A 26,663-nucleotide genomic window follows, 5' to 3' on the forward strand; every position below is an offset into this window, starting at 1 on the left:
AAATAATCAAGATAATCTGGTAGCAATATACATGAACCAACAATAATAATTTCTAGTCATATGAGGAAAAACCGCAGCTAGAAAAAGACCAAGATAAATAAGTAGATCAACTAACCCCAGAAGACTCATACATTATTCAGGGTACAGAAGAAAAGAATAAAAAACAAAATATCTTTAAGATACTCCTAAAGACACTGCATTCAATACAACAAAAACAGAATGCTACATATTAAACAAACAATGACACAGATTCTACTACACCAAGAACTGTTATAAATGCTTTACAAATATGAACTCCTTTGCCCACAAAGTAGTTATTATCCTCATTTTGTAGTTCAGAAACTGAGCACAGAGAGGTTAAATAACTTACCCAAGGTCACATGGTTATTAAGTGATGGAGCTGGAAACTTAACTCACACAGTCTGGCAGTCCAGTTCCATTGTATATGCTTTTAACTACTATACCATGTTGCCTCTTGAAATGATATGAACAAAAAATAAGCAAAGCTACTGAAATACTTACAATCTGGTTACAGACATTCACAGAAAAGTAGGAACACATAGTTGAAGAAATCTGTCAGAATACGGAATAAAAAGGCAATGATAGAAAACATGAGAAAAGATAAAAGACATAAGGATCAAACCAGAAAGCCAAAATTCTGCTGGTGAGCATTCCAAAGTGGGAGAACATAGAAAACCAAGAAATATTACCAAAAAATAATGGAGAACATTTCCCATACCTGGAGGGAGACATCTGCATTTCAACTGAAAGGGCCTACCTACCCCAGAGAGTTCAGATAGAATAATAAGAACAACTCATACCTAGACACGTAACTATAAAATTCCAGAACTACAAAGATAAAGATAAGATACTAAAGCTTCCAAAGACAAGGGGAAAAGGTCATTAAAAAGTAACAAGACTCAAGAGTAGCACCAGACTTCCTACCATCTTGATCTAAAACACAACAGAGCAAAAACCCATAAGTTCTAAAGGAATTTAATCTGAATCTAAATTTCTACACCCAGACAAACTATCAAGCAATTATGAATGAGGCGAAAAAGCCATGTTCAGGCATGCAAGAATGCTTACATCTTAAGTACCCTGTAAACTGAAGTTAATTTAGAATATACTCCAGCAAAAAGGAGGAGAACGCCATAAAAGACAAAGATGTGATATCTAAGAGGCAGTAAGTCTAACCCAGAAATGCAGTGAAGGAGTATCTCAGAATGACAGAAATACAGCAGGCTTCCAACCCATGAAGACTGAAGAAGAAAGTAGGACAACTCTAAAAGGGATGTCTCCAGGAAAACCAGGGATTCCATCCAACAAATAACAGATATTGTGATTCAAGCAGGAAACATTTTGACCAAGAAGAAAAAGGCAATTACAGGCTGTAGGGGGGAAAGATGAACAATATTAAGCAAACTAATCAGAATATAAAGTCAGAATATAAGGCAAACTAGTGGCATGACTGTGAAAAAAAACTTATGAACTGTAAGTAAAGATAACCAACCTTACCTTGACATCACATATTTTATTTTTTGAGTTCCATTATCATAACTTTGTACCCATGGAAAATAAACAGCTCAATGATTAACTGTAATTTATTTTGTTCAGCTTTTAGAATCAACCTACCGAAAAGACTGAATGTCTTAAATCTCATTACATAACAGAACGTAAATGTTATGTGATCAACCTGGTCAAACACAAAAGAAAAGGTAAAATGGAAGTGAAGGAGTAGAAAAGACAAGATGGAGAAATGGATAAAGGCCCTACTATCCTTATCTTACACAGTAGGGATTTAAAGTATAATGTCTAAGAAACATGTTATTTACAGTTGCAAAGATACTAATAAAAGAACAAATTACAATGTTTCAAACTTCGGGATGAAGAGATATGAGAGATTAAGGACAGCATAAGTGAATTAAATCCTCATCTTAGAAGAATCGAGAATAATTTAAAGTCAATTAATCAAGAAATAAAAGCAGATCCCAACAAAGAAAAGTCTGGGACCAGATGGCTTCATGGGAAAAGTCTCCAAAACATTTAAAGAATTAACACCAATCCTCCTCAAACTCTTCCAAATAATTAAATAGGAGGGAACATTTCCAACTCATTTCATGATGCCAGCATTACCCTGATAGCAAAACCAGAAAAAGACACAACAAGAAAACTACAGACTAATATTCCTGATGAATAATGATGCAAAAATCCTCAACAAAATACTAACAAGCCAAATTCAATAGCACATTAAATGTATTATATACCATGATCAGGTGGAATGCAAGGATGATTCAAAACATGAAAATCAATCAGTGTCATATACATTAACAGAATGAAGGGGAAGGAAATACCTCAATTGATGAAGAAAAAGCATCTGACAAAACTAAACACTGTTTCATAATAAAAACACTAAACTAGAAGCAGAAATAAACCACCTCAACATAATAAAAGCCATATATGAAAAGATCACAGCTAACATCATACTCAACAATGGAAACTGAAAGCTTTTCCTCCAAGATTATGGACAAATCAAGGATGCCTACTCACATCACTTATATTCAACATCGTGCTCAAAGTCTTAGCTAAAGCAATTAGGCAAGAAAAAGAGTCATCCAAATATGGAAGGAAGAAGCAAAAAATTACCTCTGTTCACAGATCACATATGCAGAAAATATCTATTCAGTAATAATTGATATGTTTTTTAACTTTCATTCTAGTAATGTAGTGTACACATTTATTGACTTGTGTATACTGAACCATGCCTGCATCCTGGGGATAAATCTAACTTGATCATGGTGTCTGGTTCTTTTAATGTGCTGCTGAATTCAGTTTACTAGTAGAGTTTGTTGATAATTTTTGCACCTATATTCCTCAAGGATTTTGGCCTGTAGTTTTCTTTTCTTGTAGTATGCTAATCTGGCTTTGGTATCGAGTGTTCCTTCTTCTTCAATTTTTTGGAAGGGTTTAAGAAGGATTGGTGTTAAGTATTCTTTAAATGTTTGGTAGAATGTTTCACCAGTGAAACCATCTGGTCCTGGCTCTTCTTTGCTGCAAGGCTTTTGGTTACTGTTCCAATCTCCTTATCCATTATTGGTCTGTTCAAATTTTCTACTTCTTCATGATTCAGTCTTGGTAGGTTGTATGTTTCTAGGAATTTATCCATTTCTTCTAGATTAACCAATTTGTTGGCATGATTGTTCATAGGAGTCTATTTTCCTTTGTATTTCTGTCATGTCAGTTGTAATGTCTCCTCTTTCATTTCTGAATTTTTTTTGAATTTTTTTTTTATACAGCAGGTTTTTATTAGTTATCTGTTTTATACATATTGGTGTATATATGTTAGTCCCAATCTCCCAATTCATCCCACCACCACCACCCCCGCCGTCACTTTCCCCCCTTGGTGCCCATACGTTTGTTCTCTACATCTGTTTCTGATTTTGAGTCTTCTTTTTTCTTTAGTCCAGCTAAAGATCTGTCAATGTTATCTTCAAAAAAAAAAAAAAAAAAAAAGACAAACAAAAAACAGCCACTAGTTTCATTTATCTTTTATATTGTTTTCCTGGTCTCTTTATTTCTGTGCTAATCTTTGTTGTTTCCTTCCTTCTGCTAACTGCTTTAAATGTTTTGGAGCATTTTCCTTTGAAGCCATCTGGTCCCAGGCTTTTCCCTTCTAGTTCCTTGAGGTGTAGTTAGGTTGTTTATTTGTGATCTTTCCCCCCATCCCTGAATCTAGACATTTATTGCTATGAAATTCCCTGTTAAACTGCTTTTGCCGCATACCATCTGTTTTGGTATGTTGTATTTCCATTTTTGTTTCTTTCAAGGTATTTTTTAATTTCCCTTTTGATTTCTTCTTTAACTAATTGGCTGTTTAGGAGTGTGTTATTTAATTTCCACACAATTGTTAATTTTTCAATTTTCCTCTCTTATTGATTTCAAGTTTAACACCATTGTATGGAAAAGATAGGTGGTACAATACCAATGTTTGCTAAGGCTTGTTTTGTGACCTAACATATGATCTATCCTGGAGAGTTTCCATGTACACTTGAGAATACGTATTCTGCTGCTGTTGGGTGGAATGTTCTGTATATGTGTTAGGTCTATTTGGTCTAAGGTATATTTCACGTCCAGTGTTTTCCTTCATTCTTCTAGATGACCTATCCATTGCTGAAAGTGGAGGTACTGAGGTCCCCTACTATTACTTAATTGTTGTCAATTTCTCCCTTAAGATCTGTTCGTATTTGCTTAATATTTTTAGGTGCTCCAATGTTGGGTGCATATATATCTGCAATTGTTATATCCTCTTGATGAATCAATCCCTTTTTCATTGTATAATGACAGTCTTTGCCCCTTGTTATTGTTTTTGATTTAAAGTCTATTTTGTCTGATATAAGGTTAGCTACCCCTGCTCTCTTTGGTTTCCAATTGCATGGAATATCTTTTTCCATTCCTTCCCTTTGAGCCTACATGTATCCTTAAGGTGAAATGAGTTTCTTATAGGCAGCATATAGTTGATCCTGTTTTTTAATCCAGGCAGCTACTCCATGAGTTTTGACTGGAAAATTTTATCCATTTACATTTAAAGTAATTATTGATAGGTAAGAACTTTCTCATGCCATTTTATTAAATGTTTTCTGCCTGTTTTGTAGTTCCCTTGTTCCTTTCTCCATCTTGTGATGTCTTTGTGAACTGATGATTTCCCATAGTGGCATGCTTTGACTCCCTTCTCTTTATCTTTTGTCTATCTACTGCAGGTTTTGTTTTATGATTATCATGAAACTTATATAAAACATCTTCTAGCTATAACAATCTACTTTAAGCTAGCAACTTAGATCATATACAAGAACTCTAATCTTTACTTTATGCTTTTGATGTCACAGTTTACCTCTTTTAACATTGTGCATCCATTAACAAATTACTGTAGCTATAGTTACCTTTTTTAATATTTATTTATTTGGCTGTGTTGGGTCTTAGTTGCAGCATGTGGGCTCTTCATCGCAGCATGCAGGATCTTTAGTTGCAACATGTGGGATCTTTAGTTGCGGCAATGTGGGATCTTTAGTTGCAGCATGTGAACTCTTAGTTGCAGCACATGGGATCTAGTTCCCTGACCAGGGATTGAACCTGGGTCCCCTGTATTGGGAGCGTGGAGTCTTAGCCACTGGACCACCAGGGAAGTCCCATAGCTATAGTTACTTTAACACAGTTGTCCTTTAAACCTTTATATTAGAGTTAAGGGATTAACTTAACCACCATGTTACTCTCAATACTGTCATATTATCTAATACTCTGAATTTGATTATATACTTACCTTTACCAGTATGTTTTATATTTCCATATGTTTTCATGTTACTAATTAGCATTCTTTGCTTTCAGCTTGAAGAACTCCTTTCACCATTTCTCATAAGGCAGATCTAGTAGTGATGAATACCCCCAGCTTTTGTTTGGGAAAGTATCTCTCCTTCATGTATATAAAACAATTTTGCTGGGTAAAGTATTCTTGATTGGCAGCTTTCTTCTTTGGGCACTTTGAATATATCATCCCCCAAAGTTTCTGCTGATAGCCTTATTCTGTTGATAGCCTTATGGGGGGTTCCCTTATATGGGAAGAATTTTTTTTATCTTGCTGCTTTTAAAATGTACTGGATTTTACAGAGTTGTATTATAACATGTCTTGGAGAAGATCATTTTGGGGTGACCTATTAGCTTCAACCCTCATGAACTTGGATATCCAAATCTCTCCCCAGATTTGGGAACTTCTCAGCCATTGTTTCTTTAAATTAGCTTTATGCTTCTTTCTCCCTCTCTTCTCCTCTGGGATTCCAATAACTAGTAGATTGTTTCTTTTAATGGCATTCCATTATTTACAGAGGCTTTCTTCACACTTTCCCATTCTCTTTTCTTTTCGTTTCTCTGATTGGATGATTTCAAATGACCTGTCTCCTCATCCATTATTTCTTTCTTCTGCTTGGTCAAATCTGCAGTTGAAGATTTCTAAGAAATCTTCAGTTCAGTAATTGTATTCTTCAACTCTAGGATTTCTGTGTTTTTTTAATAATGGTTTCCATTTCTTTGTTAAACTTCTCATTTTGTTCACTCATTGTTTTCCTACTTTCATTTACTTGTATGTATTCCTTTAATAGTTCAGTGAATTTCTTCAAGAGGATTATTCTCAATTCTTTGCCAGATAGTTCACAGATCTCTTCCTTCAGGGGCAGTCATTGGAATTTTGTTAGTTTCCTTTGATGGTGTCATGTTTCCCTGATGATTCATGATCCTTGTGGCTTACACTAGAGTCTGCACATTTGAGAAAATGGGCACCTCTTCTAGTCTTTACAACATGCTTCAGCAGGAAGTCCTTCACCAGTCAGCCCATCCAGAGATTCTGGGTGACATATAAGGTGGTTTCCACAGGCAAGTTTACTGCTGGAGCCATGGGGTGGGCAGGTGTGATGCCTGGGTCAACAGGTGGGCAGGCCAGATGCTTGCATATTCAGGGACCATCCTGGTGCCTGGGTACAAGAGGGAGGACCTGATTCAGGGCCCACAGAAGCCAGTCTGGAGTCTAGTTCCACATGGGCCAGACCTGAGCTGGGGTGTGTCAGGGACCTGTGGTCATGGTAGTTGTCCAGGTGCTGAGCCCAGCTGGGAGTCTGCGTTCACAGGCATTGATTAGGAACCAGGGGCCACAGAGGCAGTTGGTGCTGGGATGTGCCATGACCTGGGTTCATGGGAAACTGCCAGTAGCCTGGTGCTATGGAAGATGCCCAGGATCATGGAAGGCAGCTGGTGCTGAGGTGAATCAGGAGCCTGCTGAGGGCCTGGTGCCACAGTAGTTGACCAGCACCAAAGTAACCCTGTAGCCTGGGTTCACAGGAGCTGGCTAGTGCTACAATGGATCAGGGGACTGGGTTTGTTGGAATTCTCATGACCTGGAGCTGAGGAGTCACAGGAGCTGCCTGGGGCCACTGGAGCTGACAGACACTAGGTAGAGATGGGACCTGGGTTTGCAGGAGCGAAGCTGACGTTTTGGCAAGGGATGAGTGTTAGGAATCCCTATGCTGCCAATTTGGTCTGATGATGAAATCTCATATACTACTGCTAATCTTTAAAAATTAAAGATTTTAGAAACTTAAAAATAAAGTTTTAAACATATGGTTTAAATCTTACTACTTAAATAAAATGTGTTTGACCAACTAAAGTTGTCAGAGCATTACTTTTCTTAACTGGATGATTGGCACACTATTATGAGTGAGAACTCTCAACTGACACAAACCAGAGAATTTACATTTGGGCAGCTAAGTTATAATGTGGAATATTACTCCCACTTACAGTTTAATATTCCCGTGGTGTGAAAGTTAATCTCAAACTCCTTAAGGAGCTTAGAGTCTAACTGGATTATATACAACTAAATATTCTTTTAGATAGGAAGATAAATTGCAAGACTATCGTTATATACAATAATGTTAAAGTATTTGCTAAATATGAATAGAGTAAATATACATAAAAATATGGATACATCAGTTGTTTCTGCATTTACCTATGCTCAAAAACTACTGAGTATATACTATGGCCAGGCATTTTAGGTACCAGGGCTGTATGACTGAAAAAACAAAGTCCCTACAATTAGAAACTATGACGTATGTTAGTAATATAATATTTTCATTTTTATTCTTATAATATCTACGGAAAGCACTCACTAGTAACACCTTTAGAGAATTTTAAAATGTCAGGGCCTTCAAAAAATAAAGGTAGTGAGAGGCAGAGTGAGCCTAGCCTAAGGAAGAAGAGATACTCTCCTCTAAACATATACAAGCATATGGCTTGATGAGAGTTGAAAGAATAAATAAACACTTGTTTCAGGTTGGGTATGGTTCCTGTGGTGCCATTAGACTCTTGCTGTATACTGTAAACCATATGATTATAATAATTATTTTAGGGCTGGTAATCAGAATGTAGTACAACCTAGGGTAAGTGACACACACATTTATAGAACGTTTCATTACTATTGGATTTTTAAAAACATGCATTAATGTTTTAGAACAAAGACAAACAAGAAAATGTCAAAGATTTATTGAAAAGCAAAGTTTTAGATTGTGTCTAGAAGTCAGTAGATAAGTTCCCAATCTCCTACACCTTCAGCAAGTACTTTGTAATTGATTTAAGTATAACCATAAAGATCTTTAACTATTAAAATGATGTAAATTACATTCCAAGGAAGAAAAAATCTTATTATTTCTAAAATACTGAATTTTTAAATGTTGAAAAAGTATTTGGAGACCAAGACTTTATTGCTATAAAGATAAATTACTAACACCATATTCCGTAAATCTTCCACTACACTGGGGATTTACTTTCGGTCTTTTTGATGATTTGCTGTGTAATGCTGTTCCTCTAAGCTAAGTGTTTAGATTTAATCCCTATACGTTTAATTTTCTTATGCGTAAAGTTACTTGAATTATCAAACTACAATATACTGACAGTTTCAGAGTGTCAAGTGGTAAAAACTGGCTTGGCCAGTCAATTTGGGAAACCGGAAAACAAATATTATACACATTCAACAAATGACACTGTGAACTAGTCTGCCTATATACGTTTTCAAGTAATATTAAATCACAGGGCAAAACTTCTTTCTCTTTTGCCCTAAACCTTATCTATAGTCCCTCTCTCATAGTGAATATGCAAAAAGACGTAATAATATTCTGAAAATAGATAATAACTACAGCAACAGGTTGTGAATAAAGCGATATAAAGTGGCATCTTAAATAATAACCAATACCTTCACTATATAAGCAGTAAAATTTTCATATAGTCATTTGCCAAATGTCCTTGTTAAAGATGTCACTCTTATATTTAAAATATTCCCTAGAAATTAAAGAGAAATTACCTTTGAAATATATCATAAGTCCTCAGGGGCTGTGATTATAAGCTTTGATTTTTATTTCCTGACCCAAGTAAGTGCCCTTTTGTTGTCTGAAAGATGTTTATTTAGATTAAAATCTTAAAGTACTCCAAATATTTTATATGAATCTTTGACTCACTACTGAAATCAAATTAACTATTTCATCAATTAAAGATAAGTAGTATATGCCCTAAGTCACAGAAAGCTGCCTGCTATCTTCATTTGTAAATGGAAGAGAAGACTGGCAACTGGTACCTGAAAAATTTTTTTAATACTTTCAGTATAAATTAATTTTAATCAAATATCAAAAAAAACTAGAGCATTTTTTACTTTATGCAAAGGAATAAAGTTACATTTAACAGTTACTGGATAAGAAGCTATTGTGCAAAGACAGTTTATAAGCTTTTATTTTGTTTGTATATCCTGTTAGTCTCTTAAAACTTGCATATTATTGATGTAATACATGCACATGGTTTTAAAAAAACAAATAGTAAAAAACTGCAGTCCTGTTCGCTAGAAGCATTCACTTTTACCTATGTGTCTGTAGTTTTTATATTTATCTCTGTAATTATATATAACATGTCTGTATTTCTTGACTAACTTCAAATTATGTCTACTGACTCCTTGCTATGAAACAGGAAGATTTAGTTCACATATACTGTCTTCAATCTGCTTTCTTCTCTCCTCATTCTAATGGCAATCAATCCTATTTGAGCACTTGATATGTAGTTAGTAAGACTGAGAAACTGCATTTTAAATTTTACTCAACTTTAATGAATTTAAATTGCTAGATGTAGCTAGTGGCTATCATATTAGATGGGCAGTTCTAAATTATTCCTACCTTTAGGAATGTACAAAAGTTTTCTTTATGATCTAGTACTATAATCAATTTTTGTATATGTTCTAAAATGCTTGGAAAGAAGGTATAGTCTCTATTTTCAAGGTAGGATTCAGTTTATCCATCAAATTTTGCTTATTAATTGGGATATTTAATTGTTCTATAGCCTTAATTTTTTGTTCACTTGATACACTTTGGTCTAAGAGAGATTCATTAAAGTCCACCAGTAAAGTTTTCCTGAGTAACTTTCCAGGATCACTTTTACTTTTGAATATTAATGCTCTACTATTTTTGCAGGTATAGTTGGTATTTCTTCATTGTAAATTATAAACTTTACAATCAAAATACCCACTAATGTCTCATTTAATTCCATTTTTTCTCCATATTTACATTTTACAGATAGTTCTGTTATTTTAATAAGGTTTTTATTAAAATAATACTTTTATAATCATATCATATGTATTGAAGTCCATCTTCCATTTCTTCATGTTACCTATTAGTTCTCTACTATAACCTATGTTAAGATGTTACACTTTCTCATCACCAGATTTCAACCAAAAACATGATATTTCTTATGGTCTACCGTTCTGCTGTTAGATATACTTCTATCACTACACCTGTTGATGTTAAATGCTATGGACTTCTAGTTACTACACAGGAGGCAACTAGCATACTTAGCACACTTATTCAAGCTCCCACCTTCTTTCCCCTTTTCCTTCTGAATTGTTAGTTGTTTCATTATTAGGGTATAGAGCAGACTAAGGTCTGCTTAAATATCAATTTCTCAGTGAAGACCTTTCTGTCCACACAATTAAAAATTATAAATCCCTCTGTCCCTGCCCCAACAGTCCAGCCCCCTCCCCTGATTTGTTTTCCTCCATAGTATTAATCACCATCTAACATACATTTAAGTTAAGAGTTTCTCATCTGGTTTCTCCCAGTTGGAATGTAAGCTCCCCAAGGGCAGGTCTTTTTGCATTCTTTGTTCACTGCTGTAACACCAGCAACTAGAACAGTGCCTGGCACACAGCAGATGTTCACTAGGTACTTGCTGAACAAATAGGATAAAGTCCACTACTAAAAGTATATTCAAAACCTGTTAAAAAGCTTTACTGAGAGAAATTAAAGGCCTAAATGAATACAGAAGTATATTATGTTTATGGTATTGGAGGACTTCCATTACCAGATTTAAAGCTACAGTAATCAAGACTTTGAGGTACTGATGTAAAGATAAGTATAAAGTTCACTATATAAAATAGAGTTCAAAAAAAGACCCACACACATATGATTAATTGATTTTTGACAAAAGTGACAAGGTAATTCAGTGGAGAAAAAGAATAGTCTCTCAACAAATGGTGCTACAACAACTGTATATCTATGTGGAAAAATAATTTTTTAAGAATCTCAACCCTTTTTCATATCCTATATAAAAATCAACTGAAATGAATCATATACTTCAAAGTAGACAAACATTTCTTAGGACACAAAAATATGAAGAATAAAAGAATTAATCAATTGGATTTCATCAAAATTTAAAACTTTGCTCTTCAGATACCATTAAGAAAATATAAAGGGCAGCCATAGATTGGGAGATCAAATTTTCACAATCCTAATATCTGATAAAAGCCTCATATCAGAATATATTTACAAAACCAAAAACAAACCTCTTACATCTCAGTAAATGAGTAAACAACCCAATTTTTTTAAATGGGTAAAAGATCTGAGCAGACACTTCGTAAGAGAAAATATATGAATGACCAATAAGCACACATAAACATGCTCAATATCATGTCATTAGGGAAATGCAAATTAAAACCACAATGATTTAACATTACATACCCACTAGAATGGCAAAAATTCAAAAACGCTGACAATACCAAGTGTTAGCAAGAATGCAGACCAACTGAAAATCTCATTGCTGAAGGGAATGTAAAATGGTAAAACCACTTTAGAAAGCGGTTTATCAGTGCCTTATGAAGTTAAACATATAATTACCATACAGCCCAGCAATTCTATTCCTACATATCTGCCCAAGTGAAATGAAAACACATGTCCACAAATGTTTAGCAGTTTTGTTTATAATAGCCAAAAACTGGAAGCAATCCAAAAGTACAACTACTAATAATTATAAGCAAACTATGTCATATCTCATACAATGGAAAAGTATTCAGAAATAAAAAGAGAAAACCGGGCTTCCCTGGTGGTGCAGTGGTTGAGAGTCCGCCTGCCGATGCAGGGGACACGGGTTCGTGCCCCGGTCCGGGAAGGTCCCACATGCCGCGGAGCGGCTGGGCCCGTGAGCCATGGCCGCTAAGCCTGCGCTTCTGGAGCCTGTGCTCCGCAATGGGAGAGGCCACAACAGTAAGAGGCCCACATACCGCAAAAAAAAAAAAAAAAAAAAAAAAAAGAGAAAACCACTAACACAGATGAGTATCAAAAGCATTATGCTAAGTGCAAGCTAGACCCCGAAGACCATATACTGTAGTATCCCATTTATATCATATTGTATAAAAGGCAAAATTGTATTAACAGAAAACAGATTGGTGGTTGCCAGGGAGAGAGAACTTTTCAGGTTGACAGGAATTTTCTGTATCTTGATTGTGGTAGTGGTTACAAAAATGTATATGTCTGTCAAAATTCAACATGTATACTTACAATGGATGAGTTTTAACATATATAAATTATACCTCAATAAATCTGATTTTTAGAAAGTATACTAGGTCAAAAACTAAAACCCACCTACCTAAAACCCAAAAGAATACTTAATACAAAATTGCTCAGGAAAATTGAGTATTATGTGAAGCTTCTAAAAACCAGTAAGGAGTTGTCCACATCCAAGTAGGATGAAACAGTTTGCAGTGGGTCAATATTCTTCTTGAGAACAACTAGAAAAGCTAAATAAATTACAAAAAAACGTATTTTTAAAGGCAGCGTATAGCTGTCTTTAAAACATGGGGGACAAGAAGGTCTACCACTCCAGAGAAGGGGGAATCTTTTAAAGGTGTTTAGATGATCTGCAGTTGCTTCCCCTGGGGTTATTTCCAGATTATGGGCTGAGTGTGAAGGCTGAAAACTTGAGATTTGGCCTGTACAAAACGCTGCTGAGGAACCAAGAAACCAGGAGTGCTTTTGGTGTTCACACAAGGCTGGAGTAACAAAAATGGGAAACTGCAGGGACCTCAAGCTCAAGGCCAATATCTCTCACAGGACATTTGATTAATTTTAAAACAGTACAGGGTAAGAGGCTAAATAATAATTGAAAAACTTTGAAAAGCAAAGTGAAATTTCCCACCTTTGGCTCTGCTAAGGGGATAAAGACCCTTTGAAACGAAATGAAAGGCTTTGAAATGAAAGTCCTGGAAAACCACGCCCTACAAATAAAGGAAAGAAGAAGAAGAATACCACCAAACTACTCAAATAGCAACCTAGCCTCTGTATAAATTAAGGTGACTGGCTCCCTAGTGTATCTGCCTAGAAGAAAAGGTAAACACCCTCTGGCAGAACATACTTGATGATGCTTGCTTTATTTTGTTTTTTAATTCACAGTGTCTGGCATTCAATCAAAAATTACAAGACATAGGGGCTTCCCTGGTGGCGCAGTGGTTGGGAGTCCACCTGCCGATGCAGGGGACACGGGTTCGTGCCCCGATCCGGGAGGATCCCACATGCCGCGGAGCGGCTGGGCCTGTGAGCCACGGCCGCTGAGCCTACGCGTCCGGAGCCTGTGCTCCGCAACGGGAGACGCCACAACGGTGAGAGGCCCACGTACCGCAAAAGAAAAAAACCAAAAAAAAAAAATTACAAGACATAAACAAAAACAACCAACTTGACCTAATTGATATTTACAGAACACTCCACCCAACAACAACAGAATCCACATTCTTTTCAAGTGCACATGGAGCATTTACTAAGACAGATCATATTCTGGGCCATAAAACAAATCAATAAATTTAAAAGGATCCAAGTCATAAAAGTATATTCTCTCATCACAAGAGAATTAACTTAAAAATAATAGATCTCTGGAAAACCCTCAAATTCTTGGAAACTAAATAATATACTTCTAAATAATCTCGAGGCCAAAGAAGACATCAAAAAGTAAATTAAAAAGTACTCTGAGCTGGATGAAAATGAAAAACCTATATATATTAAAATTTGTAAGCAATATTTAGAGGGAAATTTGTAGCACACATATAGCGGGGGAAAAGGTCACAGATTAATGACCTCAGCTTCTACCTTAAGAAACTAGAAAAAGAAAACAAACCTAAAGTAAGTTAAAGAAAGGAATTAATAAAGATCAGAGCAGAAATAAGGCAACAAAAAGCAGGAGAACTAGAGGAAATCAGTTAAACCAAAAGCTGATCCTTTGAGAATCTTAATAAAGTTAATAAATCTCAAGCCAGACTGATCAGGGAAAAAAGAGAGAAGACACAATTTCCCAATATCAGGAATGACACCAAATCTCTGCAGATTATACAGATATTAGACTCATGATATATTCTATAGCTATTTAAAGGATAATAAGAGAATATTATAAACAACTTTACTAATTCAACAACTTAGATGAAATGGACAAGTTCTTTGAAAAACCTAGCAACATATGAAGCGACAGAACCACACAAACACATGAAAAACAACAGAAAAACAATATACTTAGACCAATGGTTGATGCAGTTACTGAAATTAATAGACAAGCATTTAATCAGTATGTTCAAGAGACTTGAAGTCTATTAAAAATGTATAAAATAGGATCAAATGGATGTTTTAGAACTCAAAGTTTCAATGTAAAATTAAGAACACAATAGATTGGCTTGGAGAAAAAATAAGATAGTTGTTGGTATACTATAAGATAGGTCATTAGAAGATACCCAAACTGAAATATATAGAGAAAAAAATTTTTAAGAGACATGTGAAACATGATGACAGGGTGTAATAAATGTTTAAATTAAAATCCATAAAGGAGGAGGGGGCAGAAGCAATAATTGAAGACGTAATGACAGAGAATTTTCCAAACTAAAGGCACCAAGCTACAGATTCAAAAAAGCTCTATGAACATAAAGCAAATACAAAGAAAAACACACCTCAACACATCATAGTCAAACTGCTAAAAAACTATGACAGCAAAGAAGGCATTTTGAGAAGTCTTTTGAAAAAAATAAAAGAATTATTAGCAAGACTATAAGCTGACACATTACCTTCAATAAGACTTTAACAGAAAGCCATAAGACAATGAAATAACTACTGACATAGAATTCTATACCCAGTGAAAATATAACTCAAAAAAAGGTGAAATTAAGATGTTTTCCGATAAACAAAAATGGAAAAATTCACTGTCAGTAGGTAGGCTGGTATTAAAATACATACTACTAAAGGAAGCTATTCAGACAGAAGGAAAATGATCCCAGACAGAAACAGAAATGAGGGAAGGAAGAACCCTGGAAAGGGTAAACATGAACAAAAATTGACTGTCCAAAACCATACGATCTTGTGGAGTTTAAAATATGTATAAATAAAATACAGAACAATAACAATGCAAAAAGGTTGGAGTATGAGTTAATGTGTAAGAAGCTGTCATTATTGGGGAATGGTAAAAGTAATAATTTGTATTATCTGTATTATATGTAATTTGTATTGTAAATATGCTTGTTTTAACCTCTAGAATAACCACTAAAGGTATAATGAAAGAATATATAACTAACAAATTAATAGGAGGAAAAACAGGAAAAAAAATTAGATTAACACCAAAAAAGAGCAAAATAGGAGGGATAAAAAGGAATGCAAAACAGATGACTCAAAGAAAAGTCAAAGTTGATGGTGGTTACAAACTTGGCTATTATCAGCAAAAATGTAAATGAATTTCAGTTGACCCTTGAACAACACAGGTTTGAATTCCACAGGTCCACCTGTACACAGATTTTTTTCCAATAGTAAATATTGGGTTCCCCAAAAAGTTCCTTCGGTTAATGATTACGTTGTTCAATAAATTTCTTGGTGAAAATGAAATACATCTTCTATTTTTACTTAAAATCAAGCGAACTTTTTGGTCAACCCAATACTTCAGTAATAAACGATCCATGGTTGGTTGAATTAAAGGATGTGGAACCCTGAATACTGAGGAACTGCATATATGGATGAACCATGGAGGGACCCACTATAAGTTATACGTGGTTTTTCGACCTTTTCAACCACAAAGGAGGTTACTGCCCCTAACTGCCACAATGCTCAAGGGTCAACTGAAAACAAACTAAAAGACTAAGACTAGATAAAAATAATGAAAACATTACTTTACAAGTAAAGGTATACAGAAAACATGATGAGAGGAAAAAAGCAGTTTATAAAACTGCATATATTCCACTTGCTATAAAATTGTAACATGTACATGTACATACATACACATGCACACCCACACCCATCCCAATTGCCTTAGAAAATGCTGAAAAAATATTAACAGAGCTTTATCCCTGAGATTTTGGGTGATTTTTTTTCATCATAGATTTTCTTCGTAGTTTTTGGTACTTTAACTCTTTCCCAAGGAACAAGACTCATTTTTATAAAAACCACAAAACTATTTTCAAAAGAAAAAAGTCTTAAGTTTTAATAATGATCAGCCCCAACAAAAGTAAGAGACTTAAAGAAAAATATAAAAATGTGATCAAGTCTAAAAATAAGCTAAACAATGTAAGCCTGTTTCATACAATAAACTACTGGTGAAACAGACACCTTTATAAGTACAGATATTATATCATCATCATTTCTGATGGAGACAAAAATTACCATGTAAGAGTTGGAAATAGCATTTTCCATTAACTAATGTTTCTCTCATTTCTCTTCTTGCTTCTAATAAAATTTTGTGAAATTTCTATAGAACTACGTAAGTTAAAGTTGTAAAATAAAATTTAAGTTCTAACATATTTCATTTGAATTTGTGGGTTTTTTCCTAAATAGCTTCTAATATTGTTTCAACTAAAATTTAAGTTTCAACATAGAAAAAGTCACCGCTTTTCCATAACTTGATTTGGCAAAAGTATCTCAAAGAAATATGCAATACCACGTACCCTGGCAACATCTTCTACTAACTTTTTCATTGTTCTGAGTCACATAAAAAGGTCAAGTACTCCCAAACTCTATATGTAGATACAAAACTCTAAGCAACTTATTGAAATTGGAACTCCCCTCCAAAAAATGATAAGAGCCACGTTTGGTACACACTATGAAAGTAACAAAACGACAGAAATAGTAATAGCTAACATTTACTGAACAATTAACTCTGTGATAAATACTCATTACTCTAATTACTTTGCACATGTTGTTTAATTCTCACATAATATTATGAACTAGTATTATCTTCATTTTACAGATGAGAAATTGAGGTAACATTTGTCCAATCACTAGCAATAAAACCAGGATGTAAATGCCAAGCAGGCTAGCCTATAGAGCTGTGCACTCTTCATCCCTATACCATGCTATAAATGTAACTAATTAAGACCTTTAAAGTAGTTTGCTGTCTTCGTTACTAAATTTCAGGTAATAAATAACAATAAGCTTTATTTAGAATAAAACCAGATATTTTAGTAATCTGATCATGTCACTGAGAATAAATGGAAAAAATAAACACCCCCAAATTTCCTATTTTCATGACAAAAATGAAAAAAGCAAAAAGCAGTTGCTGTCAAAATAGTCATACCCTAACACCATACACAAAAATAAACTCAAAATGGATTAAAGACCTAAATGGAAGACCGGATACCATAAGACTCTTAGAGGAAAACATAGGCAGAACACTTTTTTTTTTTAACATCTTAATTAGAGTATAATTGCTTTACAATGGTGTGTTAGTTTCTGCTGTATCACAAAGTGAATCAGCTATATGTATACATATATCCCCATATCCCCTCCCTCTTGCATCTCCCTCCCACCCTCCCTATCCCACCCCTCTAGGTGGTCACAAAGCACCGAGCTGATCTCCCTGTGCTATGCGGCTGCTTCCCACTAGCTATCTATTTAAAATTTGGTAGTGTATATATGTCCATGCCACTCTCTCACTTTGTCTCAGCTTACCCTTCTCCCTCCCCGTGTCCTCAAGTCCGTTTTCTATGTCTGCGTCTTTATTCTTGTCCTGCCCCTAGGTTCTTCAGAAACTTTTTTTTTTTTTTTTTAGATTCCATATATATGTGTTAGCATACGGTATTTGCTTTTCTCTTTATGACTTGATTCACTTTGTATAACAGACTCTAGGTCCATCCATCTCACTACAAATAACTCAATTTCATTTCTTTTTATGGCTGAGTAATACTGCATTGTATATATGTGCCACATCGTCCTTACCCATTCATCTGTCGATGGACCCTTAGGTTGCTTCCATGTCCTGGCTATTGTGAACAATGCTGCAATGAACATTGTGGTACACGACGCTTTTTGAATTATGGTTTTCTCAGGGTATGTGGCCAGTAGTGGGATTGCTGGGTCATATGGTAGTTCTATTTTAGTTTTTTAAGGAACCTCTATACTGTTGTCCACAGTGGCTATACCAATTTACATTCCCACCAACAGTGCAAGAGGGTTCCCTTTTCTCCACACCCTCTCCAGCATTATTGTTTGTAGATTTTTTTTTTTCTTCTTTTTTTGCGGTACGCAGGCCTCTCACTGCTGTGGCCTCTCCGGTTGCAGAGCACAGGCTCCAGATGCGCAGGCTCAGCGGCCATGGCTCATGGGCCCAGCCGCTCCGCGGCATGTGGGATCTTCCCGGACCGGGGCACGAATCCGTGTCCCCTGCACTGGCAGGCGGATTCTCAACCACTGCGCCATCAGGGAAGCCCTAGATATTTTGATGATGGCCATTCTGACTGGTGTGAGGTGATACCACATTGTAGTTTTGATTTGCATTTCTCTAATGATTAGTGATGTTGAGCATCCTTTCATGTGTTTGTTGGCAGTCTGTATATCTTCTTTGGAGAAATGTCTATTTAGGTCTTCTGCTCATTTTTGGATTGGGTTGTTTTTTTGACGTTGAGCTGCATGAGCTGCTTGCATAGTTTGGAGATTAATCCTTTGTCAGTTGCTTCATTTGCAAATATTTTCTCCCATTCTGAGGGTTGTCTTTTCGTCTCATTTATGGTTTCCTTTGCTATGCAAAAGCTTTTAAGTTTCATTAGGTCCCATTTGTTTATTTTTGTTTTTATTTCCCTTTCTCTAGGACGTTTATTTTTGTTTTTATTTCCCTTTCTCTAGGAGGTGAAAAGATCCTTTTCAAAAAAGGATCTTGCTGTGATTTATGTCACAGAGATAGGCAGAACACTCTCTGACATAAATTGCAGCAAGATCTTTTTCAATCTACCTCCTAGAGTAATGAAAGAAAAAAAAACAAAAATAAACAAATGGGACCTAATTAAACTTAAAAGCTTTTGCACAGCAAAGGAAACCATAAACAAAATGAAAAGACAACCCTCGTGCAGCAACGGACAAGACATTAATCTCCAAAATATACAAACAGCTCATGCAGCTCAAAAAAACAAACCACCCAATCAAAAAATGGGCAGAAGACCTAAACAGACGTTTTTCCAAAGAAGACACACAGATGGCCAAGAGGCACATGAAAGGATGTTCAACATCACTAATTATTAGAGAAGTGCAAATCAAAACTACAATGAGGTATCACCTCACACCAGTCAGAATGGCCATCATCAAAAAATCTACAAACAGGGCTTCCCTGGTGGCGCAGTGGTTGGGAGTCCGCCTGCCAGTGCAGGGGACGCAGGTTCGTGCCCCGGTCCGGGAAGATCCCACGTGCCACCCAGCGGCTGGGCCCGTGAGCTATGGCCGCTGAGCCTGCACATCCGGAGCCTGTGCTCCTCGACCGGAGAGGCCACAACAGTGAGAGGCCCGCGTACTGCAAAGGGAAAAAAATAAAAAATAAAATAAAAATAAATCTACAAACAGTAAATGCTGGAGAGGGTGTGGAGAAAAGGGAACCCTCCTACACTGTTGGTGAGCATGCAAATTGGTCCAGCCACTATAGAGAACAGTATGCAGGTTCCTTAAAAAAACTAAAAATAAAGCTACCATATGATACTGCAATCCCACTCCTGGGCATATATCCAGAAAAAATCATAATTTTAAAAGATACATGCACCCCAATGTTCACTGCAGCACTATTTACAATAGCCAGGACATGTAAGCAACCTAAATGTCCATCAACAGATGAGTGGATAAAGAAGATGTGGTATACATACATAATGGAATATCAGCCATAAAAAAGAACGAAATGATGCCATTTACAGCAACATGGATGGACCTAGAGATTGTCATACTGAGTGAAGTAAGTCAAAGAAAGACAAATATCATATGATATCCCTTATATGTGGAATCTAAAAAATGGTACAAATGAACTGATCTACAAAACAGAAATAAGGGTTATAGATGTTGGGCTTTCCTGGTGGCGCAGTGGTTGAGAGTCCACCTGCCGATGCAGGGGACATGGGATCATGCCCCGGTCCGGAAGGATCCCACATGCCGTGGAGCGGCTGGACCCGTGAGCCATGGCCGCTGAGCCTGCGCGTCCGGAGCCTGTGCTCCGCAACGGGAGAGGCCACAACAGTGAGAGGCCCGCGTACCGCCAAAAAAAAAAAGTTATAGATGTAGAAAACAAACTTTTGGTTACCAGAGGGTGGGGGGGGGGTAGGAAGAGGGATAAACTGGGAGAGTGGGATTGACATATACACACTATTATATATAAAATAGATGACTAATAAGGACCTACTGTAACTCCACTCCGCAATGACTTATAAGGGAAAAGAATCTAAAAAAGAGTGTATATATGTGTGTGTATAACTGACTCACTTTGCTGCATAGCAGAAACTAGCACATTATAAATCAACTATACTCAAATAAAAAATTTTTTAAAGTAATAGTCATAGGAACCTGATAAGATATGTAACTTCCAAAAACAGGCAACAGAAGACACCTTAAAACTACTGCATTAAACTTTAAGATCATATCTATTTTCCCCTGAAAATAGTTTAACCTAACAGTTTTTCTCCCCGATTTAAACTACAGGATATAGATACCTAAGGGTTGAATAAAATTTCACAGAAATCCTATACACAGGTAATGTCAATTCTTTGGGTGAAAGTATTCTTTCTTGGTATTCAGACTTTCCTTTTAAGGAAGTTTTTTTGAGCAATCAAACAAACTCTCTGTTCTGTTGTAAAAAATGTTACAGCTTAAATTTTAATTGAGTGTGTAAAGACTGCTTCATAGATTCCTACCTTACTTGAAGGCTTATTCAAGAGCACTGCTATCCAAATCATGTTTGCTCATGAAATGCCAAGTTACTTTAATACAATTCAAAGTTAAACCTACCTTAAAAAGAAAATATACCATTATAAAAATCTTGGAGTCATTATTATGAATCAGTATTAGATAATTTATCATATGCTTCTGGCATATTTTTTCAAAAAAAGCACAAAATTTCTGTTTAATCTCGACATTAATACAAATTCAGTATAATTCTACTTGAATTCTAATTCTTCTGAAGACTATCCTATTGAAATTTTTTTAAGTATCAACTCTACCGGATGACTAATGCTATCAGTTCTAAAAGTGACCATTTTTAAAATAATTTTTTTAAGTATTTATCTATTTATTTATTTATTTATTATTTCGCTGCTCCATGGAGCATGCGGGATCTTAGTTCCCCAATGAGGGATCAAACCCACGCCCCCTGCAGTGGAAGCACAGAGTCTTACCCGCTGGACTCCTAGGGGAGTCCCATTGTTTATAATTTTAAAAACTGAAAACTTGCATCCAACAGAAATAGACCAGTAAGTAAATTATACAAACATAAATGAGGATATCACATAGCTATTAAAAATAATAATGTTGGGCTTCCCTGGTGGCGCAGTGGTTGAGAGTCCGCCTGCCGATGCGGGGGACGCGGGTTCGTGCCCCGGTCCGGGAGGGTCCCACGTGCCGCGGAGCGGCTGGGCCTGTGGGCCATGGCCGCTGGGCCTGCGCGTCCGGAGCCTGTGCTCCGCGACGGGAGAGGCCACAACAGTGAGAGGCCCGTGTACCGCAAAAAAAAAAAAAAAAAAAAAATAATAATGTTGTAGAAAAATACTGATATAAAAATGTTCAAGATTCACTGTTAAGTGAATAGAATAGTTTGCACAATAGTGGACGCATTATGAGACCATTTTGTAAACATCACGTCTGTAAGTGTACATGTGATGTCTATAAGTATATGTACACTTATAGACATGTGATGTGGCTAAGCAAAACACAGGGAGAAGATATTTCAGAAGGTTAACAATGGCGTCTCGTGGTTGTGAGAATTCCAGTGGTATTTTCAAAATTTAATTCATGCTCTGCATGTTTCCCAAGTTTTCTACATTAGGGATATACTATTTTTATAACTGGGGGGAAAGAGATTAAGAAAGAAATAAGCTGTTTACGTTACAGCCATATTTTAATGCAAATGATAAATTCTTAGCAAGTTGTTGGTTTAACCCTCATTGTGGCAACACCTATTTGTGTTTTATTTTTTAAACACAAAATTTTGAACATGAATCAATCTGTATTTTCATTTTCTACTATTTTGGATGGGAATTAAAAATGTACATATCTGATTAAATGTGCCCTCTTTGAAAAAGATGGGAATTTTTATCTTATTCTTGGATCTTATTAATATAAAAATGAGAAAATATTTCTGAAAAATAAAAGGTAAATCACATTCTAAACAGTATCCTATGAAAGTCAAAATACATAAAAATTTATTTTTTACAAGTGATTTTTCTGTAGACTTCTAAGACTTAAAATAATAAGTAGACTTACATCTTTATGAAATACACACCTAAAATAACTAATAACTCAAAGTTGACACTATACTTATGAAGAGTTTAGGTAATTCAACATTTGCATAATCAAATACATGGAGAAAAACAACAATCTCTTACCCACCTAATCACAGGAGTTATACCTAACAGAGCTATAAAAATAAGTAACAAATGGTTGTAAAGCAACTTATAAATATAAATGCCATTATAAAAATCACAGTCAATTAGCAAGAATTAAATTGCTCTGACACTTAAAATGTATTCTATAATTCATACAATCCATCTAGAATTTTAGACTCAGAAAAGAAGAAAATACAATGTCCACTGGTACAGTGCTTACAAGAAACTACACTTTAAAATTATTTTTTTACTTTATGCATCTGAGAAGAACTGGAAAGAGACACAAACAATAAAAGGTAATTTTGCTGTGGAACTCTTGAGTTTTCACCATATTGTTGTTTGCTTTCAGAGTTTAAAATACGTACAGCAAATAAATATTTTATTTGACATAGCACCAGAAGTAAAAATGTGGGGCAGGCAGGACATTAAATATGTGCTTTGAGGGAAAAAAAAATTTACAATTTTTTTTTTTTTTTTGCGGTACGCGGGCCTCTCACTGTTGTGGCCTCTCCCGTCGAGGAGCACAGGCTCCGGACTCGCAGGTTCAGCGGCCATGGCTCACGGGCCCAGCCGCTCCGCGCGGCATGTGGGATCTTCCCGGACCGGGGCACGAACCCGCGTCCCCTGCATCGGCAGGCGGACTCTCAACCACTGCGCCACCAGGGAAGCCCCAACAATTTACTTTTAATATTAACGTTGTCTGACATATTAGATGGTAGACAATAGTTAACTGGCAGAATTAAATCTCCTATTCTAAAATCCTGAAATCTAAGAGAGGCTGTATTATAACGATCAAATAAAACATCAAATGGTTCTTTCCAGTGGGAGAGAGTAAAACGCAAGCAAACAAAAATAAACTATCAATTAGTGTTCGTAAGTGCCTGCTATGAGGATGCAATTTAACTCCTTACTTCCTTACCCCTTAAGAGCTAAGATTTGAGCTTTATAAGTTTGTTCTATCCTTTCTTAACTATTTAAAACGTTGAGATTATCTACTCTCCCTCCAAACTCCATGCCCACAAAAGTAAAAAGCTAGAAATAGTCTTACCCTTACAAACCTCATGTATGTTTTTCTTCTGGAATCTATCATTTCCCATCTTGTGTTATAATCATTACATACATGCTCTTTTAACCATACTAGATTTCAAACCCTCTGAGGGCAGGGTCAATTATATTTTATCTTTCTATGTATGTCACATAGCTTAGTAAAGTGTCTTGACTAATACTCAACTTTCTATCACCTAAAAAGAATTAAGTCTTGGTAATTATTTGTAGCTTGGTTTAAAAAAACAAAAACAATACAAAAAAACCCACCACCTCTGGAACTATTAGAAGGGCAATGTTCTCTCTGAGTGGAAGTATGCATGCAACTTGTCTGCTGTCAGTAAAGCACAAACCGGACCAAAATGCCTCTTCTCCCTTTTCCGCTTCAAAGGCTGGATTCCATCCAAGGCTGGATTCCATCCAAGTCAATCAATGTCTCTTAGTTAAGGACAAAGCCTGCCTAGGTTCACTTCAGAGGACCAGGAGAGGCTGATGTAATCTAAGGGGCTTTCTAGTGGTCTGCAAGTACAGGAGAATAAAATCAAAGTTTAACCTGTGAGCTACTGACCAGGTCAAAACCCAAAGAAAACGTTAGAATGTGGACCCTAAAGAGTCCTATAAAAGCCATGGAATCCATGTCTTACAGGTGAATTCAATCTACATCACATAAAGCTCACACCAGTTAAGACCTCACTACAAACTCTGTAAATGTACCCCAAACCAACCAGCCCCTCACGAGTGAAAAGATAAGAATGTCCTGAGGTGTATACTACACGTTAAACTTTCTCACATACTCCAGGTCATTTCCAGGTCCTGTGGGTTAGTAACAGCCCACAGTAGAGGCAAACTGGCAAAGTAGACGATCAATCAATATAGTTCTATTTTCAAGACTGAAAAGTCTATGTTTGTAAATGCACAGAAAAAAAAACTGGGAAGTTATATAACAGTGTTAGCATCAGTTATCTCTAGGGAGAGATGTGACAAAGTGGAAGTGTGCAAAAGGCGTTTTCTCTTATTATATACACATTGTATTGTTTTAATTCTTCATGAACATTGATTTACTTCTATAATGTTAAAAACAAAATTTTAAGTAAAATTTTGAAATGCAATTCTGTTTTTTCAAAAAGACTGAATAGACCCACATGGAATTCAAACGAAAAATAAATGCCATTTGCAGAAGTTTGGCTACTAGAGACCTACAGATCAAACAGAAATAACACAATTATCCTATCCTACAAAATAAAAAGGAATGCTGGTAACATAACAAAAATGCCCATAGCAACTGTCACTCAACATTCACTACTTTTGATTATACAACATTAGCCACCAGAGGAATTTTGAGTACCCACCCCCGAAAATTACGTACTGCTTATAACAATCCGTAAGTTGTAAGAAGTTTTTAGTGTTTTGCACCAACAAATCATTGACTTATCGGTTTAATTTTCCATAAGTAGTACTATATACAAATATAAATTTACATGTCACTGAGGTTCATGTCTGATTGCCTTGAGAAAACCATTTCCCAATCTGAAAAGCAAACTACCTGGACAATCAATTCTTTTATCATTTTAATGGAGTATTCATATTCTCCAACTATTTGTCATGACAACTTTGGAGTTAAAATAAGTAAAAGTAAAATTTTATACAACTACGATTCCTGGGGAAGAAAGGAAGGGAGGACAAACTATGCTCTGAAAACAGCATAATCCAGCCATAATGCCAAATGTAAATAATGTCATATATTTTAGCAAAGCAAAATAAGACTAAACATCTTTAAGAGTTAAACTGGTGACCCCAGCCTCTTTCAATTTTAGTTCATTTTCCTAAAAAAAATTAAAAGAAATCATATTGAAAATAGCCAAAATTACCATATATTAGGAAGGAAAGACAAGCAACAGAAAAAAAACACACAGCAAATTATTTTGGAGAGAACTTTAACCTTAAACCCATAATATAGTCACAAACATTTTAAAATATAAGGACATACAGTGTGCATGTCACTTCCCACTATCCCCTCATCAGGCTACTTCTCCCTCTGCCCCATCACTGTTAGTTTTCCACTATCCCTCCAGATTTCTTTGTACGTAGAAAAACAAACACAAATCTGTATTCTTATTCCACGGGTGCCCCCTTAACACACAAAGTAGCACATTATTCACACTGTCCTACATCTTGCTTTTTTTTGCTTTATAACATATTTTGGAGATCTTTCCATGTCATTACACAGAAAGCTTCCTCATTCTTCACAGTTGAGCATAACTAGTTCTACCACAACTTCCATCTATCTTCTCCAGGCTAACCTTTAATGACATTCTGTTCAGTCAACTACTTAACACCTGAGTTAGTTTCTCCCCCCCCCCACCAAAGATTATAAAACAGAGAAAGCACCTCCTTACCTAAATTTTATCCTTTTTAGAACGTTTATTTTTCAACCGGGTAGAGGGAAAACGCCGCACGATTTTCTCCTCTTATCACTTAAAATGAAGCTACAAATTAGAATGCAGACTTAAGTGAAATTACCTTTTTTTGATTCGGGGGATCAGCATAATAGCCAAATCAACAATTACTGTAAAAGTTTCTTCTTGGGCTTTTCCTTCACTGTAAAAAAAGACATTGGTTTTTTTCTTTTTTTTAAGGTTAGAAAGGCTTAAGGTCGTAGAGCGTGGCATTCTGATAGCAAAAAACCGCCACCTGATTCGATCTTTCATTTGCCAGGTCAGAGGACGAGGCTTTTACCTTTCAGGATTCTGCTATTACTAACAGGACGACTTCTACACCGGCGAAAACGCACTCAGGAACATAAGCTCTGCGGCGCTACGCGTTGGAAACTACACTCCTGGGGCCAGAGCTCCAGGACTAGCTATAAAGACTCCGGCTTCGCCGGCGGAAAGGCAGCTAGAAGAGCCAGCTGCCGCGGTGACACGGAGCA

At 36.0% G+C, this 26,663-nt stretch overlaps 1 protein-coding gene across 18 annotated transcripts in view; it reads right to left on the reverse strand.

Annotated features, from left to right (window-relative positions):
- Positions 1-26,663, reverse strand: part of CLOCK (clock circadian regulator) — a 135,758-nt gene that overhangs the window by 108,053 nt on the left and 1,042 nt on the right. For all 18 annotated transcript variants that reach the window (XR_004350041.1, XR_004350040.1, XM_032632896.1 and 15 more), the window contains exon 2: positions 26,255-26,332. The gene's annotated coding sequence lies outside the window, so the exon portion shown is untranslated. The remainder of the gene's footprint in view (positions 1-26,254; positions 26,333-26,663) is intronic.

This window comes from Phocoena sinus, chromosome 5 (genome assembly GCF_008692025.1).
Source record: "Phocoena sinus isolate mPhoSin1 chromosome 5, mPhoSin1.pri, whole genome shotgun sequence".
NCBI lineage: Eukaryota > Metazoa > Chordata > Mammalia > Artiodactyla > Phocoenidae > Phocoena > Phocoena sinus.